Raw genomic sequence first — 27,689 nt, forward strand, 5'->3', positions numbered from 1 at the left:
TCTCTCTCTCTCTCTGTCATTGACTGGTTATAGTGAGGGGCTTATATGCTGTTGATGTCTCACTCACTTCTTCTCTGAAGGAGCTCAGTGACATGCATCAATCAAATCAAATGATCAGTACTGTATGTGTGTGTGTGTGTGTGTGCATGTTGTGTGTATAGAGGGGAGAGGGGTGTAAGAGAGAGTCTCAGCTTGCTGCTTCTTACCAGTTCGAGAGCAGGGGAAGATGGGTGCAAGGGGCTCAGCTGTAGCACTACTGCCCCTAGGGGCCACAGAAGGGGGTGCTGGATCTATAACTGGGTGTACCTCGTCCTCCTGTATCCCTCTCTCCCTGGGGATAGTGTGTGTTGCAGCCGGTCCTTACATGCCCCCACACACCCAAAAAATAAACATTTCTAAAAAGAATTGTAGAGCTTAGGGGATGGCCAGTGTGTTGTTTCTTCTCTATCCTAGTGAGAGATTCCTTAATAAATTGCTCTAAATCTCCCTGTCCTCAATTCCTTGGGTGTTTGTGTTTGCGTGTGCAAGAGCAGCAACAAGACCGCTGTGGTGTACAGATTAGAACAGAACAGTTCATTGTGCTTCTACATATGAATTGCTTGCTGTTTGGGGTTTTAGGCTGGGTTTGTGTATACTCACTTTGTGAAATCTGATGATGTAAAAAGGGCCTTATAAATACATTTGATTTGTATATAGTAGGGGAGAGTGGGGTAAGTTGAGCCATTTTTTTTTACATTCAGCATCACTCCTTCAAAGGAAATATAGAACGATATCTACATATATTTATGTTGTGTATCCCTGGAAATAATCAGAATTCATGTAAACATAGCTTGTCCAAAAAAAGTGGTCTCTTGGCACAATTTCCCGCGGGTATGGGCCGCAGGACAGGGTAAGTTGAGCCACTTACTAATTAAATATCACCACTACCTTTTTAAAACCGTGTCTCTTCATTTGCCAAACACAATTCAACAAAATCACAAATAGTTTTTGTATTTTAATCAACTTTTAACACAGGCTTAACACTTAACACTTTGTACTTTTTTAAACACTTTTAGCACAGGCCCTGTTGTTACCTCATATCCCAGTGATAATGACTTGCATTACACCTGGGAAGAAAACTCTTACATTGGCTCAACTTACACCAAGGCAAACATTTTTACTATTAGCCCACACGGCTACAGGGATGTACTTTCATGCTAGGTTTAGGACCTCATATGGATGCTTATAGAGGCCCCAACTGATATATAGCACAATCTTAAATTATCTACTTTGGTTTAAATACAAGCACCATTAAACCTCTAACACAAATTCCTTTGATTTAGTGAAAATAGTTTGTTTTGGACTGAACTTGCTTACCACTTTTTCCATGTGGTTTCTTCCTTCACAGACTCCATTAAAAATGAGCATCTCTTCCTAAATATTTGGTTAAAATAAACATTTTGTGTATGGTTGCCTAGAAACAAAGGTGGCTAAACTTACCCCACTCTCCCCTACAGTGCTGAACTGCTGTTGAACATCATGCAAGGAACAAAGCAGTGTTTAACAGTGAGAGGGACTCTGTCAGGCATCAGCTGACTAACCAGTCATGAGAATGATGCAGGTCAGCCATGTGATTGCTTGGTCAATGTGTCAATCACTCCATGGCCCTTCCCAATGTTCCTGGTGGAGAGTAGTTCCGGGTCAAAGGGCGCTGTGCTGCTCACTGACCACAAGAAGCAGCCTTTCTAGGCCAATTCTGATTAGTCCCCTTCTCCCTAATATGTACACTCGTCTTGATTCCTTTCAATAGGATCCTGTCAACTGCGTGCAAGTATTGAAATGACCACAGACACATACGTACTACAACAAACAGTCTTTAATGAGTCCTCTCTCTTCCTATTCTTTACAGAAACCATGACAGAGGAATGGTGATGTCTTACCAACGTCGCTCCATGGCACCGGACTGCGACAAAGCACAACGTCCACACAACGTCTCCAAACACCCATAAACCAACCAACAGTCCCTGTACAGAAGTCCAGACAGACCCAGTCACCCAACACTTTGTCTTTCATGACGAGATTATTGACAGAAACAAATGACAACAAAACCTAACACCCAAGAAAAAGACTTCATGTTTGATTCAACTACTAAAACTCCTGGATTCCGTCTTCCTCTGGCATCACCAGTAGCTACGGACGCAATTCTGACTCAACATGACAAAGATACAGTACCTCCTCATTGTAAATAGCATTTTGTAGAGTATTCTATGTAATAATATGTAGGTTGGAGGTCTTTAACTGTAGACGGATACTGTAGAGGGGAGAAGCGATGACAGTCAGTCCCATTTAGCCTATGATGTGAATGTAAATAATATACCGTAGGGCCTCGTATGAAACAAAACTACTGCGTCTGTATATAGCCACAAAACCATACCTCTATGTATATAGGCATTACATTATACTTCCTTATTTCTCCTACCCCCCTTCAATCCCCCTAAACTAGCACAATGATACTCACCACTCCCTATATCTCTGTAGACAGACATAGAATAGATATATACAGGAGGAGACTAGAGACACAGAGGGACGATACACAGTGTGTGATGCAGGTGGCAACACACTGGAGTGAAAAACACAGGCCCACTTTGGCTGGAACTGGTGAACTCTCCCTGCCACAAAGACGGTCAGAGGGGATGTGTTGCCACTTGGACCGTCTCTCTTCTCCTCTCCCTTTAGTGTTAAACTACCACAGTTCAACCTGTAGCCACAGTGTAGCTATTAGATAAGATGAATTTGTATATGTATTTTACCTCTTAGTGAAGTGATGGGTCCAGTTGAAAGGTTTGGCAGCTTTCTACAGTCCACTCAATGTACAAACTTGTTTGGTTTTCATCTCCACTCCCTCCCCCTCCATTCCTGATTGGCTAGTCCTCCTCGCTCCTCTAGTCCTGATGAGGCTGTTGATAGTCAGTGGGAATGTCCATCAGACGGCCTGCTGGCCCGAAGGCCTCTCTGAGACCAGGCGCTCGCTTAGCTCCCACAGGCTGGCTGCAGTGGCCTGGTCTTTGGGCTGGGGGGAGGGTAGGCAGCAGAATTAGTTGTTGAAGTACATGACTCCGAAACCCTCCAGCTCCGGAGCTACTGCACAGTACACTGTGGTGGATGACCCCTGCTGCTGTGAACTCACAGACAGAGAGAAAGAGTGAGAGAGAGATACACACACAACATGGAGGACCCTGATCAACATTATCTTTGTGGGAGGAGAGGACCATCAGAGAGATACACAGAAACCCTCCCGTCTGCCAAGAGACAAATGAGATCCTGCCACTCTTAAGATGCTGCCAAGACCTCCACCAGAATAAACACACATCTGGACTCAGCGACCCCCCCCCCACCACCACCACCACCATCTTTCCTGCATGACCCCAGAGCATCTGTACGAGACAGAGGAGGAACTCCATACAAATGGAGAGAGACAGATAGAGATATCGAGAGGATAAACCCCAGAGACACCCCTCTCTGCCACAGCCCATAATGATGGGACAGTGTTACCATGGGGACCATGGCCCTGTATATATATTTATATACATATATTTATTTCTATATTGTGTGTGAACAGGACTGCTAACTATCCAGAGTGCATGCTGATGTATATGTGGTAAATACAATGCTAACTGTCCACAAAACAGCACAGATCTCCGCAAAAAAAATAAAAAGAATACAATTTTAGAACGTCACAATCTCCATGGGATGGGAACGACTGTTCATTCAAATTTAAAGCAAAACACACCAAAATATGTTGGGCTTCTCTATAGCTGCAATATTTGGATGTTCTTTTGTGGAGGTTTGCGCACCGCAAGGGCTGTTTTCTGGACAGAAGATGTGGCCCACGGTGTTCTAGACTGGGGAGGAGGGAGCAGCTCTTCTCATTGGAGTGGAGAGCCAGAGGGTTCTATAAATAGACTGTATAAGAGAACATACAGTATATATGTGATGATTACACATCTGTTTATGTTCACATCATCTAGGGATTCATGAGGGAAGTCAGACATTTGGCTTTTATTTCAGAGGTTTGCCAGGGTAAAGAGAGGTATACACAGAGTAATATGTTGAGAATAGTGCTCTTGTAAACACACACACACACACACACACACACACACACACTATATACATGCATGCACACACTCGTAAACCCCACTGCCCCTTACCCGTCTCTCTTCTCTCTCTTAAAAGGAGCAGACAACCCTCCCTACCCTATACTCTCTAATTAAGTGGGAAATTACTTCTGTATTTCTCAGTTTAACATCTCAAATCCAGTATTCCGTAGTCTGTAGTCAAACTGTACTGAGACATGCCTCCCTAATTACCGTCACAGTCGGTAATTAGGAGCGGAGAGGGGGAATGAGAAGGAGAGAGAGAGCGACAGGAAGAGAGATTCCACAGCATTTGAAACAGACGTCAGAGAGAATTACAGCCAGAAGTCAGGCACTCAGAGGGATCTTTCATATAGCCCTGCTGCTGGCTAAAAGCTGCTGTGACGTTGTGAGAAGAGAAGAGACTGTTCCGGAGCTGACTTCTATAGACACACATTAAATAGTTATCCCTGGCTCACTGCTATTTATCTACAAATGAGACTGGTGGAGAGCACTGATGAAAGACTGCAGAGCACTGTTTAGTGCAGTACACTGGCACAGCAGCAAAAGTCTGTACACACACACACACACACTAATATACACCCACTTCAAAGGCCCAGCCTCATTGAGACTCATTTTAGCATCAGCAGTCCAAGCTGGCAGAGCTTAACACAGGAATAGACACACACACTGGAAATGCCCAAACTGCTCCGACGCGCACACACACTGACACTCATTAAAATCTAGAAAGACACACTCTCACACACACCCATTCACAGAATAAAGTGCATGCACACTTACACACTCTCATTGAGAAATACAGACACACTAAACAAACGTCCTACTCAGTGTTGGTAGTAGCAGATTGAGGCAGTTAGAAACAGCAGATGAAACAACTGCATCTCTCTGCTGTCTCCCTCCCTGCCAGCACACTGATAACTCTACACACCTCACAGGACTGGCATATCAAAGGCTTACAAATGTCAGTCAGTGTCTAACAGACACCCAGACCCAGACATGCACACTTCAAAAGCAGGGTGGCACATCATTTAGCTAACTCTCAGTTAAAGGTATTTGCTTTAGAGACCTACACACAAACTCATTGGAATATTGAACATATTTGCCTGCTCATTTCACTCTCGTTTCACTCCTCATTTTCACACTGTTTTAGGTAAAGGGTGGTCAAGCAATACATTGGAATGATTTCCACCTGACCTGAAAATACTACACTGCACAGCTGTGGACTCTGTGTGCTCTGAGGGAAACTGCGCACACAGCAGAGAGAAAGGGAGGGAAGGAGAATTGAGGAGAGAGTGAGTGTGTGTACACAGGGGTTCTTGGTGTTTAGTGCTGCCCTCTCACTACTTGACCTGGTGACCCCTGTAATAGATAAACCTGATGAGATTAGACATTAACAAGCTGAACCACCAGTGTCTGTCTGTCTGCCTGTCTGTCTGTGTCTATCTATCACAGGAAGAGAGAGAGAGCAGGAGAATGGGCTGGGTCGCACACACACGCTCTCTGATTTAAACACTTATACACTCTCACAGACACACCCACTCATTCACTCCAGACATGTAGAGTAACCCAACAGATGTGTTGTATAATCATGTAAATTACAGATAATACCTTTACATTTTAGGCGTTGACCAACCAATGTCTCTTTCTGTTTTTATACTAGTATCTTGTCAATGTCAATTCTGATTCTGAAATACATCGTTTTACAGAGAAATGGCTCCGTTTTCTTAGGGTTGTTATGTTCCTGTTAGACCGACCTGACCACCACACACTGGTGAGTGGAGAGGAGAGGGTTACACCAACTGTCCCCTAGACAGTACACAAATAACCGGAACTGAAAAGAGGGAATAGGGAGAAGACTAAAATCACTCCCGCAATATGCTAAAAATGTAGCAGGGTCCTAGCCAACCAGAGCGTCTCCAATACATTTACACACTCAGAAACCCAACCTCTGTATAGGGAGAATCTATATGCTTTAAGAGATGGAAAAACAGGCATTAAATCAGCAGTAGTAACCTGACCCTGTCTGGCCAGAACCCTCACTGCTCTGGAAACTGGTCCCGGATCACATTTATGTCTTCCAATTTTCAAAATAATGAAAATATACTTTGGAAAGTATTGTGCAACATTTAACGGTTAAACAGCCACAATTCGGGCCTCCCGAGTGGCGCAGCGGTCTAAGGCACTGCATCACAATGCTAGAGGCATCAGTACAGATCCGGGTTCGATCCCGGGCTGTATCACAGCCGGGAGACCCATGAGGCGGCACACAATTGGCCCGAGCATTGTCCGAGTTAGGGGAGGGTTAGGCCGGCTGGGATGTCCTTGTCCCATCGTGCTCTAGAGACTCCTTGTGACGGCCGGGCACATGCACGCTGACTTTGTTCGCCAGCTGTATGGTGTTTCCTCCGACACATTGGTGGGTTAAGCGAGCAGTGTGTCAAGAAGCAGTGTGGTTTGGCGGGGTCGTGTTTCGGAGGACGCATGGCTCTCGAGCTTTGCCTCTCCCGAGTCCATACGGGAGATGCAGCAATGGGACAAGACTGTAACTACCAATTGGATACCAGGAAATTGTGGAGAAAAGAGGGTTAGTTTTTTTTTCTCCGAAAACAGCTAAAGGTATTTGTATTGAGAAGCAAGGTGGGAGAGAACAGAGATAGAAGTGTTGAAGCAGTTTACTGTATCTCAGTTATTTGGCGTTATCTTCATAGTATAACATGTTACTGTGGTGATCTTTAACCATGTCCAATCACTCTGCTTGTATACTACAACAATAATAAAACAAGCATTGTGCTATTTGTTAGCATAGGGGTATTGTACCAGAGAAAAAGAACAGGTCTGAAAAAACATGTTTTCTTTCTGCCTCTTCAAGGTTGTGCTCTGTCATTCTGTCTCTGATAATATGCGTGACACTTTACCCAGACGTCTGTAGTTATGTAATTGACCTCTAACCCCTGACCCCTGACCTGTAAATACACCCAGTACTGTAGAGCAGTCTGTTTTTGTCCCATCCCGTCCTGTCCTGTCCTGTACATAAGAACATGTAAATATCAAACAGCTATGCATGCTGACACTCTAGCACTTCTTTCAGGTACTTTTATAATCCCAAACTTCTCATATGGCATGTGCTGAAAATCAACTATAAAAAAAAGTAATTAAAAAAATGAAAAGAGAATAATAAAAAAGAACCAGACGATGATATCCTGGACAACGTGTAAAGTCTTACAGTTTTCTTACTCCTGTGGGTGGTTCTCTTCTGTTCCTTTAACTGTCATTCTTACTGTGGTCGAACCGTTCTGGTCAAGGTTCTGTTCAGTTGTGTTGATGTGGGAAGGGTTGAAGCAAAGCAGAGAGGCAATCCAATCTGTACAGCGTTACCAACTAAAGCCTGGTTAAGTGGCTGCGTCCACAACTATCGCCGGAGAGCATACTCCTTTCCTCTGGTGAAGAGAGCAGACAGGGGAAATGGATTGCGGTGTGGTCTTGTTCTTTTTTTATAGATCAAGAATTGGAACTGTGTAGGCTACAGAACAAGCTTACATGATAAAAGGGTCACTGAAACTAGGACCAGTATATGAGATTTGCCTCAGCCCTAGGACCCAGTCTGTCTGAGATAACAGTCTAACATGAAGATCTATCTATGCCATGAAGGAGAAGATAGGACTCCAACAGGACTGTGTGCTTTTGTTGATCCTTGTGGAATGTTTATTTCCAACCCCATGGCGTTCACAATAGATGGAAGTGTGTGATTGTTAATCTGTGCTAAAGATATTTTACATTTAATAAATTATCATTGTAACAAAAACACATCTGCTTGCTTGTCGTCTCTCGCCCGTGTTTGCGTAATATATATATATATATATAGAGAGAGAGAGAGAGAAAATAAAAAATTGTTCAGCACAACAACACCTGCTCAACCAGACCCAGAGAGCTGAAGGTGGAGAGAGACATGTCTGCACTCTGGACTGTGGTGAGGCAACATCGACAGGAGAACCCATCCACTCTGAGCACCCCCTCTGTCAGCCCCCCCCCACACACACAGACACACACCCACCCACTGAGGACATACACAAGTCACAGATTGTGCTCTATTTGGCCTCAAACGGGAAATATATATAAGAAAATTAACTTTTTCCCAAACACACAGTGTCTAAACTCTGGTGTCCTAACAGGCACAAATGACCTGCTCTCAGGCACAAATGACCTGCTCTCAGGCACAAGTGACCTGCTCTCAGGCACAAGTGACCTGCTCTCAGGCACAAATGACCTGCGCTCAGGCACAAATGACCTGCTCTCAGGCACAAGTGACCTGCTCTCAGGCACAAGTGACCTGCTCTCAGGCACAAATGACCTGCGCTCAGGCACAAATGATCTGCTCTCAGGCACAAATGACCTGAGAGTACAGCAGGAAAGTAAAGCCACAGCACTCAAGGGAGTGAAGTCAGGCGCACAAGTGGTTATCTCCACCCTGCTACCACGAAAAGACTTCCACCCTGCTACCATGAAAAGACTTCCACCCTGCTACCACGAAAGACTTCCACCCTGCTACCATGAAAAGACTTCCACCCTGCTACCATGAAAAGACTTCCACCCTGCTACCATGAAAAGACTTTCACCCTGCTACCATATAGGGGGTAAACGAAAGTATTTCCCGTGACTGTGCCTCAAAACCAAATGTTTACCTGGTCCACCACTCCACCATGGACTTAAACAGCTTTTAAGACCAGGTCCACTTATACAAGACCGCAGTGCCCACCTTCACCAGGACCCTAATGGACATTGCCCTCAAACGCAGCCCCAACACCTCACACAGGAGCAACAGATCAACTGACACCCCACCCAGACCAGCAAGTGCTCACACTTACTGGTCTGAGACCAAACCACACGACTAACAACATTGGTCACTTTATGGAACACAAAGCCTTTACTATCTCATCCTGGAATATCCAAGGCGTGAAGTCATCTGACTTTGGCCTAAAGTGGACTTCACCAAAGAAATGAGAAATACAGACATCCTACAAGAAACATGGTATAGAGGAGATGGACCCACTGGTTGCCCTCTAGGTTACAGAGAGCTGGTAGTCCCATCCACCAAACTACCAGGTGTGAAACAGGGAAGGGACTCAGGGGGGTATGCTAATTTGGTATAGAGCAGACCTAACTCACTATTAAATGAATCAAAGCAGGAACATTTTACATTTGGCTAGAAATTCAAAAGGAAAGTATCTCAACAGAGAAAAATGTCCTCCTGTGTGCTGCCTATATCGCCGCACTAGAATCCCGATACTTTAATGAAGACAGCTTCTCCATCATGTAGGGGGAAATCAATCATTTCCAGGCCCAGGGACATATATTAATCTGTGGGAACCTAAATGAGAGTTTGTTCTTAACTGACTTGCCTAATTAAATAAAGGTTAAATAAAAAAATAAACCTGACACACAGGGGGACAAACACCTACCTGAAGGTGACAGCATTCCCTCCTCCATATGCTCCCTTAGGCTCAACTATGACAGCATAACCAACAAAAACAGGTCACAACCTGCAGCTCTGTCGCACGCTGGGATGCACATTGTCAATGGTTGGCTTCGAGGAGACTCCTACAGTAAGTACACCTATAACTCTTCTCTTGGAAGTAGTACTGTAGACTACTTTATCACTGACCTCAACCCAGAGTCTCTCAGAGCGTTCACAGTCAGCCCACTGACACCCCTATCAGATGAAAGCAAAATCACAGTCAACTTGAACAGAGCAATACACAATCATGAGGCATCAGAGCAAAAGGAACTGAATAATATTGAGAAATGCTATAGATGGAAGGAAAGTAGTGTGGAAACCTACGAAAAAAAACAGTTAGGCAACAACAAATTCAATCCCTTCCACCCCTAGACAACTTCCTGGACAAAACATTTCACTGTAATAGTGAAGGTGTAAACTTGGCAGTAGAAAACCTAAACAGTATATTTGACCTCTCAGCTTCCCTATCTAATCTAAAAATGTCAAGCTGAAAACCTAAGAAAATTAACAACAAAAACAAATGGTTTGATGAAGAATGCAAAGACCAAAGAAAGAAATTGAGAAACCTATCCCCCCAAAACCCCGATACCCATAAAACCTGAGCCTATGCCTTCACTATAGTGAATCACTAGAACAATACAGAAATACACTACGGAAAAAGAAGGAACAGCACGTCAGAAATCAGCTCCAATGTAAATAAAGAATCCATAGACTCTAAACACTTCTGGGAAAATTGGAAAACACTAAACAAACAACAACACGAAGTGTTATCTATCCGAAATGGAGATGTATGGGTAAACCACTTCTCCAGTCTTTTTGGCCCTATAAAAAAATAACATATAGCAAAAGCATACATGATCAAATACAAATCTTAGAATCAACTATTAAAGACTACCAGAACACACTGGATTCTCCAATTACATTGAAGCAACTAAAGAACAAAATACAAAGGCTTCAACCAAAAAAAGACCTTTGGTGTTGATGGTATCCTAAATTAAATTACAAAATATACGGACCACAAATTCCAATTGGCTATACTTTTTAACATCATCCTCAGCTCTGGCATCTTCCCCAATATTTGGAACCAAAGACTGATCACCCCAATCCAAAAAAGTGGAGACAAATTTAATCCCAATAACTACAGTACCGTGGGATATGCGTCAACAGCAACCTTGGGAATATCCTCTGCATTGTCATTAACAGCAGACTTGTACATTTCATCAATGAAAACAATGTGCTGAGCAAATGTCAAATTGGCTTTTTACCAAATTACCGTATGACAGACCACGTTTTCAACCTGCACACCCTAACTAACAAAGAAACAAAACAAAACAAAGGCAAAGTCTTCTCATGCTTTGCTGATTTCCAAAAAGCTTTTGACTCAATTTGTCATTAGGTTCTGCTATACAAACTGATGGAAAGTGTTGACGGGGGTAAAACTTGTCCCCAACCAAGGAGGGCCTACAACAGCACCTAGATCTTCGGCACAGATTCTGTCAGACCTTGGCCCTGACAGTGAATCTCAGTAAGACAAAAATAATGGTGTTCCACAAAAGGTCCGGTTGCAAGAGCACACAAAAAACATTACATACCTCAGCCTAAACATCAGCGCCACAGGTAACTTCCACAAAGCTGTGAATGATCTGTGAGACAAAACAATAAGTGCCTTCTATGCCATCAAAAGGAACATAAAATACTTCTATCAGTTGTACAATCCATTTCCCTTTATGGTTGTGAGGTCTGGGTTCCGCTCACCAAACAAGAATTCACAAAATGGAACAAACACCAAATTGAGACTGCATGCATAATTCTTAAAAAATATCCTCTGTGTACAACGTAAAAGTGCATCAGTAGAGGTGACTCAAAGCTGGGACCGAGAGACTGAAAAACAGCTTCCATCTCAAGGCCATCAGACTGCTAAACAGCTATCACTAACTCAGAGAGGCTGCTCCCTACATTGAGACCCAATCACTGGCCACTTTAATAAATGGATCACTAGTCACTTTAAACAATGCCACTTTAAATAATGGCACTTCAATAATGTTTACATACCTTACATTACTTATATCACATGTATATACTGTATTTTATACCATCTATTGCACCTTGCCTATGCCGCTTGGCCATCGCCCATCCATATACTTACATGTACATATTCTCAAACACCCCTTTAGATTTGTGTGTCTTAGGTAGTTGTTGGGGAATTGTTAGATTACTTGTTAGATATTACTGCACTGTCAGAACTAGAAGCACAAGCATTTCGCTACACTCACATTAATATCTGTTAACCATGTGTATGTGACCAATACAATTCGATTTGGTTTGAAAACACCAAATAATGCATGCAGAGCAGAATTAGGCCGATACCCGCTAATGATCAAAATCCAGGAAAGAGCTGTTAAATTCTACAACCACCTAAAAGGAAGTGATTCTCAAACCTTCCATAACAAAGCCATCACCTACAGAGATATGAACCTGGAGAAGAGTCCCCTAAGCAAGCTGGTCCTGGGGCTCTGTTCACAAACACAAACAGACCCCACAGAGCCATAGGACAGCAACACAACCAAATCATGAGAAAAGAAAAAGATAATTACTTGACACATTGGAAAGAATCAACAAAAAACTGAGCAAACCAGAATGCTATTTGGCCCTTAACAGAGAATACACAGTGGCAGAATACGTGACCACTGTGACTGACCCACATTTAAGTAAACCTTTGACTATGTACAGACTCAGTGAGCATAGCCTTGCTATTGAGGAAGGCCACGGTAGGCAGACCTGGCTCTCAAGAGAAGAAAGGCTATGTGCACATTGCCCACAAAATGAGATGGAAACTGAGCTGCACATCCTAACCTCCTGCAAAATGTATGACCATATCAGAGACACATATTTCCCTTAGATTACAAAGACCCACAAAGAATTTGAAAACAAACTCAATTTCGATAAACTACAATATCTTTGGGTGAAATACCAGTGTGCCATCAAAGTAGCAACATTTTCTGACCTGTTGCCACAAGAAAAGGGCAACCAGTGAAGAATAAACACCATTGTAAATGCAACCCATATTTATGTTTATTTATTTCCATTTTGTACTTAATTATTTAATTATTTGCACATAATATGACATTTTATGACATTCTTTTTTCTTTTGGAACTTTTGTGAGTAATTTTCACTGTTCATTTTTTATTTTTTTATTTAACTTTTGTTTATTATCTATTTCACTTGCTTTGGCAATGAAATTGGCAATGTTTACCTTGCAAATAAAGCCATGGAGGCTCCTCAGAGGAGGAAGGGGAGGACCATCCTCCTAAGTGAATTTCAGAAACATAAAAAGTTCATCGTTTTTATATAAAACTATACGAAATATATTCACATCACTAAATAATTGATTTAAACACACTGTTTTGCAATGAATGTCTACAGTAGCCTCAGCAGCACCATGGTGTAGCCAGAGGACAGCTAGTTTCCGTCCTCCTCTGGGTACATTAACTTCAATACAAAACCTAGGAGGCTCATGGTTCTCACCCACTTCCAGAGACTTACACAGTAAATCTGAAACTTCCGGAGGACGTCCATCAACCTATCAGAGCTCTTGCAGAATGAACTGACATGTTGTCCACCAAATCAAAGTATCAGAGACTTAATCTAGTACTGAAAGCATAAGCTACAGCTAGCTAGCACTACAGTGCATAAAATGTGGTGAGTGAGAGCTATATTTTGTTGTATTTTTTTCACTTTCAATTTCACTTAGCTATCGAATGCAGCTAGTCTACTAAAACACCCTACACAAACAGAGAGGGATGCTATGTTAGCTAGCTGGCTATGGCTATCCAACACTGGAACTCTTCCAAGTCAAGGTAAGCTTTTGGTTTTATAAATGTATTGCCACCAGGACTAGCCGTTGTAACTGCTAAACTGAATGCTGACTGTACTGCATGATTGTAGCGGGTTTATTAACACATTTTTTTGTGCACTGAACTCTACAAGCAAAGGTAAAAATTGAGAGGAAGAGAGCGAGTAGATTCAAGAATTAATTATACAACGAGCAAAGTGATCTTACTGTTTGTGTGTGGCTGCTATGAAGGTGAACAGTGTTTGCGTGTGATAAGGGGTGAATTCATTCTGACGATTCTGTTGAAAAAAGTTTCCTATGTGTAAGCAAATGAGAAAAAACATACCTGAATTTGTCCAATAGAAACTTGTTTGCAACTGTTGGACTAATAACTACACATGAGATCGGCTAGATGCAGGCAAGAGTGTGCAAGGCGGTCTTGAACCTGTCTTTCACCTTCATTACTATAATTCTTCTCTCGACCTGTGCAACTACATTGTAAAACCTTCATTCATAGGCTAGGTTGTAGCAACCTCATGTTGGGTATTGAAAAAATGTGAATATCATGTAGTATCTTAAACCTATCGATGTTACATTTAGCTGGGTGAATAGATTTTAAGCCCATGCTCCTAATCGTCCTCCCTCATCTTAAATGACACTGACCGCCACTGGAGTGTGTTTACCCTAGCCCTAAGCGGCGTTAACCTCTGCGAGCCGACAGCCCATCTGAGTGTGCCCGTCCAGCTGTGAGGGGAATCCTGGGTAACGCGGTCCAGTCAGATAAACAGCCTGGCCCTCCATTCAGCCTGACCAACCAACCGTAAGGGGAGGGATTAACACCACAAACAGACCTCTAAAAACACCCCAACGGTCCCCCTCAAGACTCCACAGTCACCCCATAACCTCAGCACACTAACGCATAAGCGCAGCCATCCCCACCACTGGAAACAAATGGCCTGTCCAGTGTAATGCTGTTCTTGCCATTCTAATGGGGGAGCCCTCTAAGGCGCTGGCCTCTGCTCCTCAGTATGTTTTACACTCTATTAAAGAGCCGTCATTAGCCCCTAGGCCTGCTGGGTAATACAGAGCTCTGGGCGGCCTACTCCCCTGAGGGCCATTAGGGACAGGATGGAGAGACCACACACCTAACACTGGCTCCCCCTGTCTCCACATCTCTCCATCTGAAGAACATTAGAGAATGGAGAGGCAGTATACCTCCAGCCCCTGCTACAGCTGCCCCCTCGTCTACTCTCTCTGTTTGCCACACTCCGCCATCTCTTCCTCACGTCCAACTCCTGCAGCGTGTGTGTGGGGGGTGTGGGAACATATGCTTATCTGGTGAACAAAGGGAGGTAAGAAAGAGCGAGGAGAGAAAAGAGTAGGGAAGAAGGGGATGAGACAAGGGGGGACAAAATTAGAAAGAAAGGAGGAGAGGAGAAAAGAAAGGAGGGTGTTGGGAAACGATGAGTGTGAGAAGGACTTGGGTGGTGACTGTGAAACTCCTTTTTATCTTGGGAGAGGACTTGTGAGGTGATGGGCTTCAGCTAGTTATTGTCTCCTAATAAAAGCAACATATGCCAATACAATAAAAGGCCTTATTGGACAGCTCTTCATTAAAGAGGGGCAGTAAAGAGAGAGGAGCTCTGGCACAGGGAGGAGATTAAAAGGCCTGGTCTGAATGGGAAAATAGGAGTTTCTCCATAGAATGGCACTATGGGGGCATGTAGGACTATAAAACAGCTGAATTAAACATGAAAAGGACTGGACGCTTTATTGGGCATGATCTCTCACTCTCTCACTCCCTCCCTCTTACTCCCACTCTTCCTCACTTTCTCTTCGAACCTCTCTCTGTTTCTCCCTGTCACTCCCTCTCTTTCCCACGTCTACGTCCCTTATAAGAGCCTCTTTAACTTTTACAGATGCACCATTGAGAGCATTCTGTCGGGCTGCATCACCGCCTGGTATGGTGCATCACCGGGGGCAGGCTGCCTGCCCTCCAGTACATCTACAGCACACAGTGTCAAAGGAAGGCAAAGAGATCTTTAAGGACCTCAGTCACCCGAGCAATAGACTGTTCACTCGGCTATCGTCCGACAGACGGAGACAGCACTGGTGCATCAGAGCCAAGACCGAGAGACAAAAAAACATCTTCTATTACCAGACCATCAAACTGTTGAACAGCTTCTATTACCATCAGACTGTTGAACAGCTTATATCACCAGACCATCAGACTGTTGAACAGCTTCTATTACCATCAGACTGTTGAACAGCTTCTATTACCATCAGACTGTTGAACAGCTTCTATTACCAGACCATCAGACTGTTGAACAGCTTCTATTACCATCAGACTGTTCAGCTTCTACCAGCTTCTATTGTTGAACTCAAACTGTTGAACAGCTTCTATTACCATCAGACTGTTGAACAGCTTCTATTAAACTGTTGAACAGCTTCTATTACCCATCAGACTGTTGAACAGCTTCTATTACCATCAGACTGTTGAACAGCTTATATTACCAGACCATCAGACTGTTGAACAGCTTCTATTACCATCAGACTGTTGAACAGCTTCTATTACCATCAGACTGTTGAACAGCTTCTATTACCATCAGACTGTTGAACAGCTTCTATTACCATCAGACTGTTGAACAGCTTCTATCACTAGACCATCAGACTGTTGAACAGCTTCTATTACCATCAGACTGTTGAACAGCTTATATATAGACTGTTGAACAGACCATCAGACTGTTGAACAGCTTCTATTACCATCAGACTGTTGAACAGCTTCTATTACCATCAGACTGTTGAACAGCTTCTATTACCATCAGACTGTTGAACAGCTTCTATTACCAGACCATCAGACTGTTCAACAGCTTCACTTGCCATCTACCAGGTGATGCACACTCACTCACACAACGCACACACAAACTATCAAACACACACACACACACCACACACACACACACACACACAACACACACACGTTATAGAGACATTGAACCACTGGTCACTTCCCATTTCAAATACTATATCCTCTAACGAAAGCCGTGAGGTCGATACGTAAGCTTATTAAAGATCAGCGATACTATCAAGAGCAGTGTGCAGTTTCCTTTTTCCTTCATCTTGTTCAACTGTTGCCATGCACCTGCTCAGATGTGTGAGTGCCTTTTGAAATACTATATCCCCGACATAGCTCATTCTAATATTTCTAATACTGATTTTGTGTCACTGATCTACACACAATACCCATAATGTCAAAGTGGAATTTTGTTTGGCCAACATTTTGGAAATAAATAAAACATTTAAAGCTGAAATGTCTTCATTCAATAAGTATTCAACCCCTTTGTCATGGCAAGCCTAAATTAGTAAAAATGTGTTTAAGAAATTGCATAATAAGTTGCATGGACTTATTCTGTGTTCAATAATAGTGGTTAACACAAGTTTTTAATGACTACCCCATCTCTGTACCCCACATCTGTAAGGTCTCTCAATCGAGTAATTGTAACGGAGATAGAGAGGACCAAAGCGGCTCAGGACAGACTGGCGGCTCTGGCGGCTCAGGACAGACTGGCGGCTCTGGCGGCTCAGGACAGACTGGCAGCTCAGGACAGACTGGCGGCTCAGGCGGCTCACGACAGACGGGAGTCTCTGACAGCTCAGGACAGACGGGAGACTCTGGCGGCTCAGGACAGACGAGGCGCACTGTAGGCCTGGTGCGTGGTGCCGGCACTGGTGGTACCGGGCTGGGGACACGCACCTCAGGGTGAGTGCGAGGAGCAGGAACAGGGAGTACTGGGCTCTGAAGGCGCACTGGTGGCCTGGTGCGTGATGCCAGCACTGGTGGTACTGGGTCAAGGACACGCACCTCAGGGCGAGGAGCAGGAACATGGAGTACTGGGCTCCGGAGACGCACAGGAAGCCTGGTGCGGGGGGCTGCCACCGGAGGGCTGGTGCGTGAAGATGGCACCAGATAGACCAGACCGAGAAGGCGCACTGGAGATCTGGAGCACCGAGCCTGCCCAACCTTACCTGGTTGAATGCTCCCCGTAGCCAGGCCAGTGAGGTGGAATAGCCCGCACTGGGCTGTGCTGGCGAACCGGGGACACCATGCGTAAGGCTGGTGCCATGTATGCCGGCCCGAGGAGACGCACTGGAGACCAGATGCGTAGAGCCGGCTTCATGGCACCTGGCTCGATGCCCACTCTAGCCCGGCCGATACGAGGAGCTGGAATGTACCGCACCGGGCTATGCACACGCATCGGGGACACCGTGCGCTCCACCGCATAACACGGTGCCTGCCCGGTACAACGCCCTCTATCTCCACGATACGCACGGGGAGTAGGTGCAGGTCTCCTACCTGCCTTAGCCACACTCCCCGTGTGCCACCCCCCCAAGAAATGATTGGGTCTGCCTCTCGGGTTTCCTTGCCAGCCGTGTTCCCTCAAAGCGCTGGCTCCCTTTAGCTGCTGCCTCTGCTTTCCTGGCTGCCTCCACCTGTTCCCATTGGAGGCGATCCCTTCCAGCCAGGATCTCCTCCCATGGGTAGCAACCCTTGCCATCTAGAATGTCCTCCCATGTCCATTCCTCCTTATCGCGCTGCTCCCGCTGCTACTGTCTGTTACCACGCTGCTTGGTCCTTTTTTGGTGGGTGGTTCTGTAACTTTTGTCGTCTGGAGATAGAGAGGACCAAAGCGCAACGTGGTTAGTGTTCATCATTTTAATGGAAAACTGAACACTTCAAAAACACAAAACAACAAAGTGACAACCGAAACAGTTCTATCTGGTGCAGACACACAAAGACTGAAAATAACCAGCCACAAACCCCAACAGAAAACAGGCTACCTAAATATGGTTCCCAATCAGAGACAATGACTAACACCTGCCTCTAATTGAGAACCATATCAGGCCAAACAAGAAACCCAACCTAGAAACACAAAACATAGAATACCCACCCAACTCACATCCTGACCAACTAAAACAAAGAAATAACACAAGATCTAGGGTCAGAATGTGACAGTAATGAATTTCAATAACAGATTCAACAACAAAGACCGTGAGGTTTTTCAATGCTTCACAAAGGAGGGCATGTGTAAAAAAAAAAAATATTCAAAAGCAGAAGCTGAATATCCCTTTGAGCATGCTGAAGTTATTAATTAGGCTTTGGATTAGATGCAGGCGTCCTTCCAAACTCAGTTGGCGGAGAGGAAGAAAACTGCTCAGGGATTTCACAATGATCAATGTGATTTTAAAACAGTTAAAGTGTTTAATGGTTGTGATATGAGAAAAGCTAGTTACTCCACAATACTAGCCTAAATGACAGAGTGAAAAGTAGGAAGCTTGTACGTAATACAAAATGTTCAAAAACATGCATCCTGTTTAGAACAAGGCACTTAAGTAATACTGAAATAAATTTGGCAAAGAAAGGAACTTTTTGTCCTGAATAGAAAGTGTTGGGGCAAAACCAACACAACACATCACTGAGTACCACTCAGCATATTTTCAAGCATGATGGGGGCTGCATCATGTTATGGGTATTGCTTGTCATTGGCAAGGACTAGGGTTTTTTGTGGGATAAAAATAAATGGAATACAAGCACAGGAAAATAAGCGCAGGCACCACCCTACAAGGAAACCTGGTACAGTCGGCTCTCCAGCAGACACTGGGAGACAAAATCACATTTCAGCAGGACAATAACCTAAAACACAAGGCCACTACACTGTAGTTGCTTACCAAGACGTCATTGATTAGATTAGATTGGCTTGAAAATATATATGATCAACAATCAACTTGACAGAGCATGAGGAATCTTTTAAAGAATAATGGACTAATATTGTACAATCCAGGTGTGCGAAGCTCTTAGAGATTTACCCAGAAAGACTCACAGCTGTAATCGCTTTCAAAGGTGCTTCTATAAAGTATTGACTCAGTGGTGTGAATACTTATGTAAATTAGATACAGTTGAAGTCGGATATTTACATATACTTACTCTACTATTATTCTGACATTTCACATTCTTAAAATAAATTGGTAATCCTAACTGACCTAAAACAGGGAATTTTACTAGGATTAAATGTCAGGAATTGTGATAAACTGAGTTTAAATATATTTGGCTAAGGTGTATGAAAACTTCTGGCTTCAACTTCTTTATTTCGTTTGCAAACATTTCTAAAAACATGCTATCACGCCGTCATTATGGAGTATTGTATGTAGAGAGAAAAAATATATTTAATACCATTTTATGTGGAATAAGTCAAGGGGTATGAATACTTTCTTGAGGCACTGCAGATTGCATTTTTATACAGTGCTATTTGGGTTGTTAATTGGATTCGCCATTCTTTAATTTTTTAAATTTCTTTATATTTTAGTTGTTTGACATTTTACTGCATTGTTAGGAGCTAGTAACGTTAACATTTCGCTGCACCCGCTATAACACCTGCTAAACTGTGTACGCAACCAATAAACTTTGATTTGATTTTACTTTCTCATTTAATCTCAATCGTTCTCCTTCTTTACTCCCTCTCTTTACCACTTTCCCATTTCATCTCTCTCCCTCAATCCATTCCCTCACTTTCTCATCTCTCTCTATAGAAGTAGGATATAACTGTATTTGGAACAGAGATCCAGTATAGGGAAGGCAAAAGCATCCTAATACACCCATCACAATAAGATAATTCTCTGTCTCATTGTTATGGTAACAACAGACAGTACAGGCTATTGCTCCATTTGTAAATGGAACATAATCACTCAGAATACAACCACAATGATCAACAATATGGATGGGATGGGGAGTTATTGTTCAACTATGTATGTATTCAGACCGTCAAGCAATAGACAATATTCCAGTTGTATTATAGAATATGAGTTGATACTGAAAATATTTGAATTCAATAGATAATGAGATTAAGACTACTTGTATAAAAATATTTATTATATTAGATATTATGAATTACATTTTTTTAATCAAGACTAAATGGGATATCTGTGTGCAACCTCCCTCCCTCCCTAGCTGGAGGTCGTCAGAGGGGTGTTCTGGTTTTAATAAGGAGGCAGCTCTGGCCCATTAAAGTCTGCTAGTAATGATAGTCATTTGGCAGGGATGTGTCATTTTCACAGGAGAGCAACTATCACCATCATCATTACAAGAACTGCCGTTTTACGGGCTCCTAACCAACTGTGCTATTTTGAGTGTATTTTCACATTGTTTGTAACTTATTTTGTGCATAATGTTGCTGCTACAGTCTCTTATGACCGAAAAAAGCTTCTGGCCATCAGAACAGCGATTAATCACCACAAACTGGATGAAGGTTTTTCTTTAAAGAGTCTGACGCTAAGAATATACCGCTGCTCCGAGACCAGGTCCAAATCCCGGTCTCGGAGAAAAGTCATTTGCGTGAAGAAAAGATGGAAATACAGGGGTGGAGATCGGGGTGCCTTGTGAGAATTAGTCGGCGAGTGGGTAACCCGCCTCTACCATCCGTTCTATTGGCCAACGTGCAATCATTGGATAATAAACTGGATGAGCTCTAATCAAGACTATCCTACCAATGGGACATAAAAAATGTCTTATGTTTCACTGAGTCGTGGCTGAATGACTACACGAATAATATACACTTGGCTGGGTTTTCTGTGCATCGGCAGGACAGAACAGCTACGTCTGGTAAGACGAGAGGAGGAAGTGTGTGTCTATTTGTCAATAACAGCTGGTGCACAATGTATAATATTAAGGAAGTCTCGAGGTATTGCTCACCTGAGGTAAGCTGTAGACCGCACAATCTACCAAGAGAGTTTATATCTATATTTTGTAGCCATCTATTTACCACCACAAACTGATGATGGCACTAAGACCGCACTCAACCAACTGTATAAGGCCATAATCAAACAAAATGTTCACCCAGAGGCGGTGCTCCTAGTGCCCGGGGACTTTAATGCAGGCAAATGTAAATATATTTTACCTAATTTTTACAAGCATGTCACATGTGCAACTAGAGGGGGAAAAAACTCTAGATCACCTTAGCTCCACACACAGAGACGCATACAAAACTCTCCCACACCCTCTATTTGCCAAATCTGACCAAAATTCTATCCTCATGATTCCTGCTCACAAGCAAAAACTAAAGCAGGAAGTACCAGTGACTCGTTCAATAAGGAAGTGGTCAGATGACGCGCATGCTACGCTACAGGACTGTTTTGCTAGCAGAGACTGGAATATGTTACTGGATTCATCCAATGGCATTGAGGACTATACCACCTCAGCCACCAGCTTTATCAATATGTGCATCAACGACGTTGTTCCCACAGTGACCGTATGTACATAGCCCAACCAGAAGCCATGGATTAAAGACAACATCTGTACCGAGCTAAAGGCTAGAGCTGTCGCTTTCAAGGAGCGGGACACAAATCCAGATGTTTATAAGAAATCCCGCTATAACCTCCGACGGACCAAACAGGCAAAGGATCAATACATGACTAAGATTGAATCATACTACACTGGCTCCGACGCTCGTCGAATGTGGCAGGGCTTGCAAACTATTACGGACTACAAAGGGAAACCCAGCCGCGAGGTCCTCAGTGACGCGAGCCTACCAGACGAGCTAAATGCCTTTTATGCTCACTTCGAAGCAAGCAACACTGTAGCATGCATGAGAGCACCAGCTGTTCGGAACGACTGTGTGATCCCGCTCTCCGTAGCCAATATGAGCAAGACCTTTAAACAGGTCAACATTAACAAGGCCGCAGGCCCAGACGGATTAACAGGACGTGTACTCATGACATTTTCAACCTTTCCCTGACCGAGTCTGTAACACCTATATGTTTCAAGCAGACCACCATAGTCCCTGTGCCCAAGAAAGTGAAGGTAACCTGCCTAAATCACTACTGCCCGTAGCACTCACGTCGGTAGCCATGAAGTGCTTTGAAAGGCTGGTCATGGCTTACATTAACACCATCATCCCAGAAAACCTAGACCCACTCCAATTTGCATACTGCCCCAACAGAGCCACAAATGACGCAATATCTATCACACTCCAAACTGCCCTTTCTCACCTGGACAAAAGGAACTCCTATGTGAAAATGCTGTTCATTGACTACAGCTTAGCATTCAACACCATAGTGCCCACAAAGCTCATCACTAAGCTAAGGACCCTGGACTAAACACCTCCCTCTGCAACTGGATCCTGGACTTCCCGACGGACCGACCCCAGATGGTAAGTGTAGGCAACAACACATCTGCCACGCTCATCCTCAACACGGGGGCCCCTCAGGGGTGCATGCTTAGTCTCCTCCTGTAGTCCCTGTTCACCCATGATTGCGTGGCCAAGCACGACTCCAACATCATCATTAAATTTGCTGACGAAACAACAATGGTGGGCCTGATCACCGACAACGATGAGACAGCCTATAGGGAGGAGGTCAGAGACCTGGCAGTGGGTTGCCATGACGACAACCTTTCCATCGACATGAGCAAGACAAAGGAGCTGATCGTGGACTACAGGAAAAGGAGTGCCGAACACGCCCCCATTCTCATCGACGGGGCTGTAGTGGAGTGAGTCGAGAGTTTCAAGTTCATTGGTGTCCACATCACCAACAAACTATCATGGGCCAAACACACCAAGACAGTCGTAAAGAGGGCACAACAACACCTTTTCCCCCTCAGGAGCCTGAAAAGATTTGGCATGGGTCCCCAGAACCTCAAAAAGTTCCACAGCTGCACCATTGAGAGCATCCTGACTGCATCACTGTCTGGTACGGCAACTGCTCGGCATCCGGCCATAAGGCCCTACAGAAGGTAGTGCATACGGCTCAGTACATCACTGGGGCCAATCTTCCTGCCATCCAGGACCTATATACTAGGTGGTATCAGAGGAAGGCCAAAAAAAATTCAAAGACTCCAGTCACCCAAGTCATAGACTGTTCTTTCTGCTACCGAATGGCAAGAGGTACAGGAACGCAAAGTCTAGGTGCAAAAGGCTTCTTAACAGCTTCTGCCCCCAAGCCATAAGACTGCTGTATAGAGCCTCGTTATTTTAATTTTATTGTGTTACATTTAATTACATTTTTTACTTTAGTTTATTTAGTAAATATTTTCTTAACTCTATTTCTTGAACTGCATTGCTGGTTAAGGGATTGTAAGTAAGTAAGCATTTCACGGTAAGGTCTACCTGTTGTATTTGGCGCATGTGACAAATACAATTTGAGTTGACACACAGCTGGGTCGTCATTTACATGTGTGGTTGGTATTGTGAGTGTGTGTGTGTGTGTGTGTGTGTGTGTGTGTGTGTGTGTGTGTGTGTGTGTGTGTGTGTGTGTGTGTGTGTGTGTGTGTGTGTGTGTGTGCGGTACAGAGTGGCGAGCGTAGAGCCGTGGTGTTGGGATTAAGTAATGGCAGGCAGAAAGAAGAAAGCTTTGCATTTAGAGTAGCAGTCACCGTAGAACACAGAGAGACCAAGAGTTACTGTTACTTGGCCCACCACCACTCCCCTCAGGACGACAGTCCTCTGAAACAGCCCACAGCCTCAACCACATCAACTTCATCACAAGCACACACTGCAGACACACACGTTCATGAATATACACTGAGCGTAAAAAACATTAAGTACAGTTGCACTCCCTTTTGCCCTCAGAACAATTCGTCAGGGCATGGACTCTACCATGTGTTGAAAGCCTTCCACAGGGATGCTGGCCCATGTTGACTTCAATGCTTCCCACAGTTGTGTCAAGCTGGCTGATTGTCCTTTTGGTGATGGACCATTCTTGATACACACAGGAAACTGAAAAACCCAGCAGCTTTTGCACCTGGCACCTACTACCATTCCCTGTTCAAAGAAACTTCAATCGTTTGTCTTCCCCATTCACCCTCTGAATGGCAGACATACACAATCCATGTCTCAATTGTCTCAAGGCTTAAAATCCTTCTTTAACCTGTCTCCTCCCCTTCATCTACACTGATTGAAGTGGATTTGACAAGTGACATCAATAAGGGATCACAGCTTCCTCCTCAATTCACCTGGTCAGTCTATGTCATGGAAAAAACAGGTGTTCATAATGTTTTGGACACTCAGTTTATGTTAGTGACAGTGTTTGCGTGAGTGCATGTGTGTGTGTGTTCCCGAGCTCCTGTCTATGTGTGTGTGTCAATGCTGACCCCATCGATGTGCTGCTGACCGGTTGAATGCGGTGTGAATAAATTAGTGCTGTTCAGCTCCTCCATGTAATTATGCTGCTGTCAGAAAGGCCTCTCCTCAACACTCATTTTAATAAAGTTGGCCTCACAGGTCACGGACCACCTTCAGTGTCAGTCCAGGGGGCTCTCGCTCTCTTTCAAAGACACACACACACACACACACAGGCACGTACACACACACAAATGCATGCAGACACTCACACAGACACACACACACAAAGGCACATATACACACATACACATACACATACACATACCTTCACACAGTCATGTACACACACCATTCTCCTGTGACTTACATGAGATGGACAGAGAAGAATGGGAGCGGAGGAGGAAAGAAGAGAAGGAGAGATACAGAGTTGAGGTCTTAAAGGTGGAGAGCAGAGCAGTAAATGGTAGAGAGAAAAGGAAGAGAGGGGACAATAGAGGTGAGGTGATGTGATACCGTCTCTCTTGGCCAGATGGCTGTATGTAGTCTAATTTGTCCTGGTGCTAATACTAACCTTTAGATGTGTGTGTGTGTGTGTGTGTGTGTGTGTGTGTGTGTGTGTGTGTGTGTGTGTGTGTGTGTGTGTGTGTGTGTGTGTGTGTGTGTGTGTGTGTGTGTGTGTGTGAGTGTGTGTGTGTGTGTGTGTGTGTGTGTGTGTGTGTGTGTGTGTGTGTGTGTGTGTGTGTGTGTGTGTGTGTGTGTGTGTGTGTGTGTGTGTGTGTGTGTGTGTGTGTGTGTGTGTGTGTGTGTGTGTGTCAGAGAAGGAAAGGGAAGACCATCCTCAGTGAATTTCGGAAAAATAAAAATAGTTTAACATTAAATAAACTATACTGAATTTATTCACGTCACCAAATAATTGAATAAAACACACTGTTTTGCAATTAATTTCTATAGTATCCTCAACAGCACCCTCTAGGGTAGCACCATGATGTAGCCGGAGGACTCCTGTTTTCCAGCCTCCTTTGGGTACATTGACTTCAATACAAAACCTAGGAGGCTCATGGTTCTCAAAACTGAACTCTTGATTACACCCCAAATCATTCATTGTAACATTTCTAGTGTTGATTCAAGAGTTGTAAAAGAACCCCCAGTGTTGGTGTTAACCCTCTACAGTCTAAGCCCTGTCTACTAAGCTAACATATGGAATTGTTTTAAGAAGGTCATACCAATGATCATTTCGCAATTTGATTTAGAACGTTAAAACCCCTTGAAGTATAAAAAAAATATATAGACAAAAAATAAAATAAAAAATCAGGAGAGTCTTGTCTTTCCATAGAGGGGTCATAATAGTTGGCCAAACCATTCGGACGCCACAGACGATTTAGTGAGAACACAATGCAACAACAAAAAAACTGACTATTTGATGGGGATTTTTTATTATTATGTTAAGTAGATTTCCGCGGGGCATCAAAAATCGACTCTAGGAGCTTAATAACCAGATATATTGTTTTACACATTGGAGATAAAAACAGTCCCATCAAAACCACACCCATCATTATCACATTTCCCAGCATTACCTACTGCAGGTTGCTTTTTGTAGGAATTTTTTTAATGTCTGTGTTTTTACGTGTATATTAACTGATTGATTAATCCTATGCTACACAAAGATGAACGACAAACATTTTTCTAAACTAATCCAATCAGTTAGTTAGATTTATTGCACCTGTTGCTGAAATGGTTGTTCCAGTTGAAATGGTTTAGATAGTCTTATCAACTTTTCCAACCCTGACAGTCATTCTGAATGCAGGTTGCGGGTGAATAAGAATTCCAACTGTTGGATAACCTAACTCACTTTGCAAGCCAGCATAATGTGACGTGCAGGCCTGATGTGGCACCTTGATCACTCCAACTTGTCTCTCGACCTGTGCACCTATTTACACACTTTCATTTGTGGACTAGGTTGTAGCAACCTCGTGATGGGTATAGGGCAAATTCGAGTATTATGTCGTAGCATAAACCTATCGATGTTACATTGAGCTGGGTGAATGGAACATGAATGTCAGTCATCAAATCTGCTGTAATAGAAATAAGGCCATGTGCATTAAAATAAACAAGTCACACAAACGTATGTGCAGTGGTTATGTTAATGAGCTCCAGCGGAGAACCGCTGATGCCCGTGGCTACGCCTTGTCACCGTCAGGTGTGCAGGGTCACTATGAGACCTATGACACAAGGGACACATCACATCTCTATCTCGCCCTCTACTTCTATCTCCCTCTCTCTGTCTCTCTCTTTTTCTGTTTCTCTTAACAGCTTTCTAAACTGATTCCGGCTTTCCAGTTTTTTGAGATTTCAAGAATAAACAGTGGAAGATTCAATGAAGAGAAAAATATGAGCTGGCTATTGAGGAAGCCAATATGAAGCCGATCTATTGACAATAGGTTTGTTGTCAGTTTTCAAGTTCTCTGTAAGTGTGTGTGTGTGTGTGTGTGTGTTCATCTGAACTAACCTTGTATCCCCACTCCTTCCCTCTCCCCACTACGCCAGTAGAAGTGTTTTTACCCTTGTTGTGCCAGGTAACTTTGCCTTCCTGTGAAATGATTACAGCATCATGCTTTGTTGACTGCAGGTCATTTATAAGAGGACTGTGCTGATTGCCTAATACGATTGGCTGCCCACACTGTCTTCTTTAACACATATGGGCTCGCGCGCACACAGTTTATGAGAGAATTGACGGCACTTTTGCAGACTCGATTAGAGTCTAAAACCCACTACGAGTCGATTAGACCAGAGAACCAGAAGAGAGAAGAACATAAGAGCATGTTAAAGTAAGAGACAAGGGGGGATGCAGTGGGAGGTACAGCTCATTTAGAAAGTATTCAGACCCCTTGACTTTTTCCACATTTTGTTACGTTACAGCCTTATTCTAAAACAGATTCAATTTTTAAAATCCTCATCAATCCACATAATGATATGTTTTTTTTTACTGTTTGCAAATGCATTACAAATAAAACACATAAACACCTTATTTACATTGGCATTCATACCCTTTGCTATGAGACTCGAAATTGAGCTCAGGTATACAGTATCCTGTTTCCACAACTTG

The 27,689-nt window shown here is 43.6% G+C and overlaps 1 pseudogene; it reads right to left on the reverse strand.

Moving 5' to 3' along the window:
• Positions 1-2,962: 2,962 nt before the first annotated feature.
• Positions 2,963-27,689, reverse strand: part of LOC112253475 — a 246,965-nt pseudogene continuing 222,238 nt past the window's right edge.

The sequence above is a fragment of the Oncorhynchus tshawytscha genome, linkage group LG06, assembly GCF_018296145.1.
Source record: "Oncorhynchus tshawytscha isolate Ot180627B linkage group LG06, Otsh_v2.0, whole genome shotgun sequence".
Lineage (NCBI taxonomy): Eukaryota > Metazoa > Chordata > Actinopteri > Salmoniformes > Salmonidae > Oncorhynchus > Oncorhynchus tshawytscha.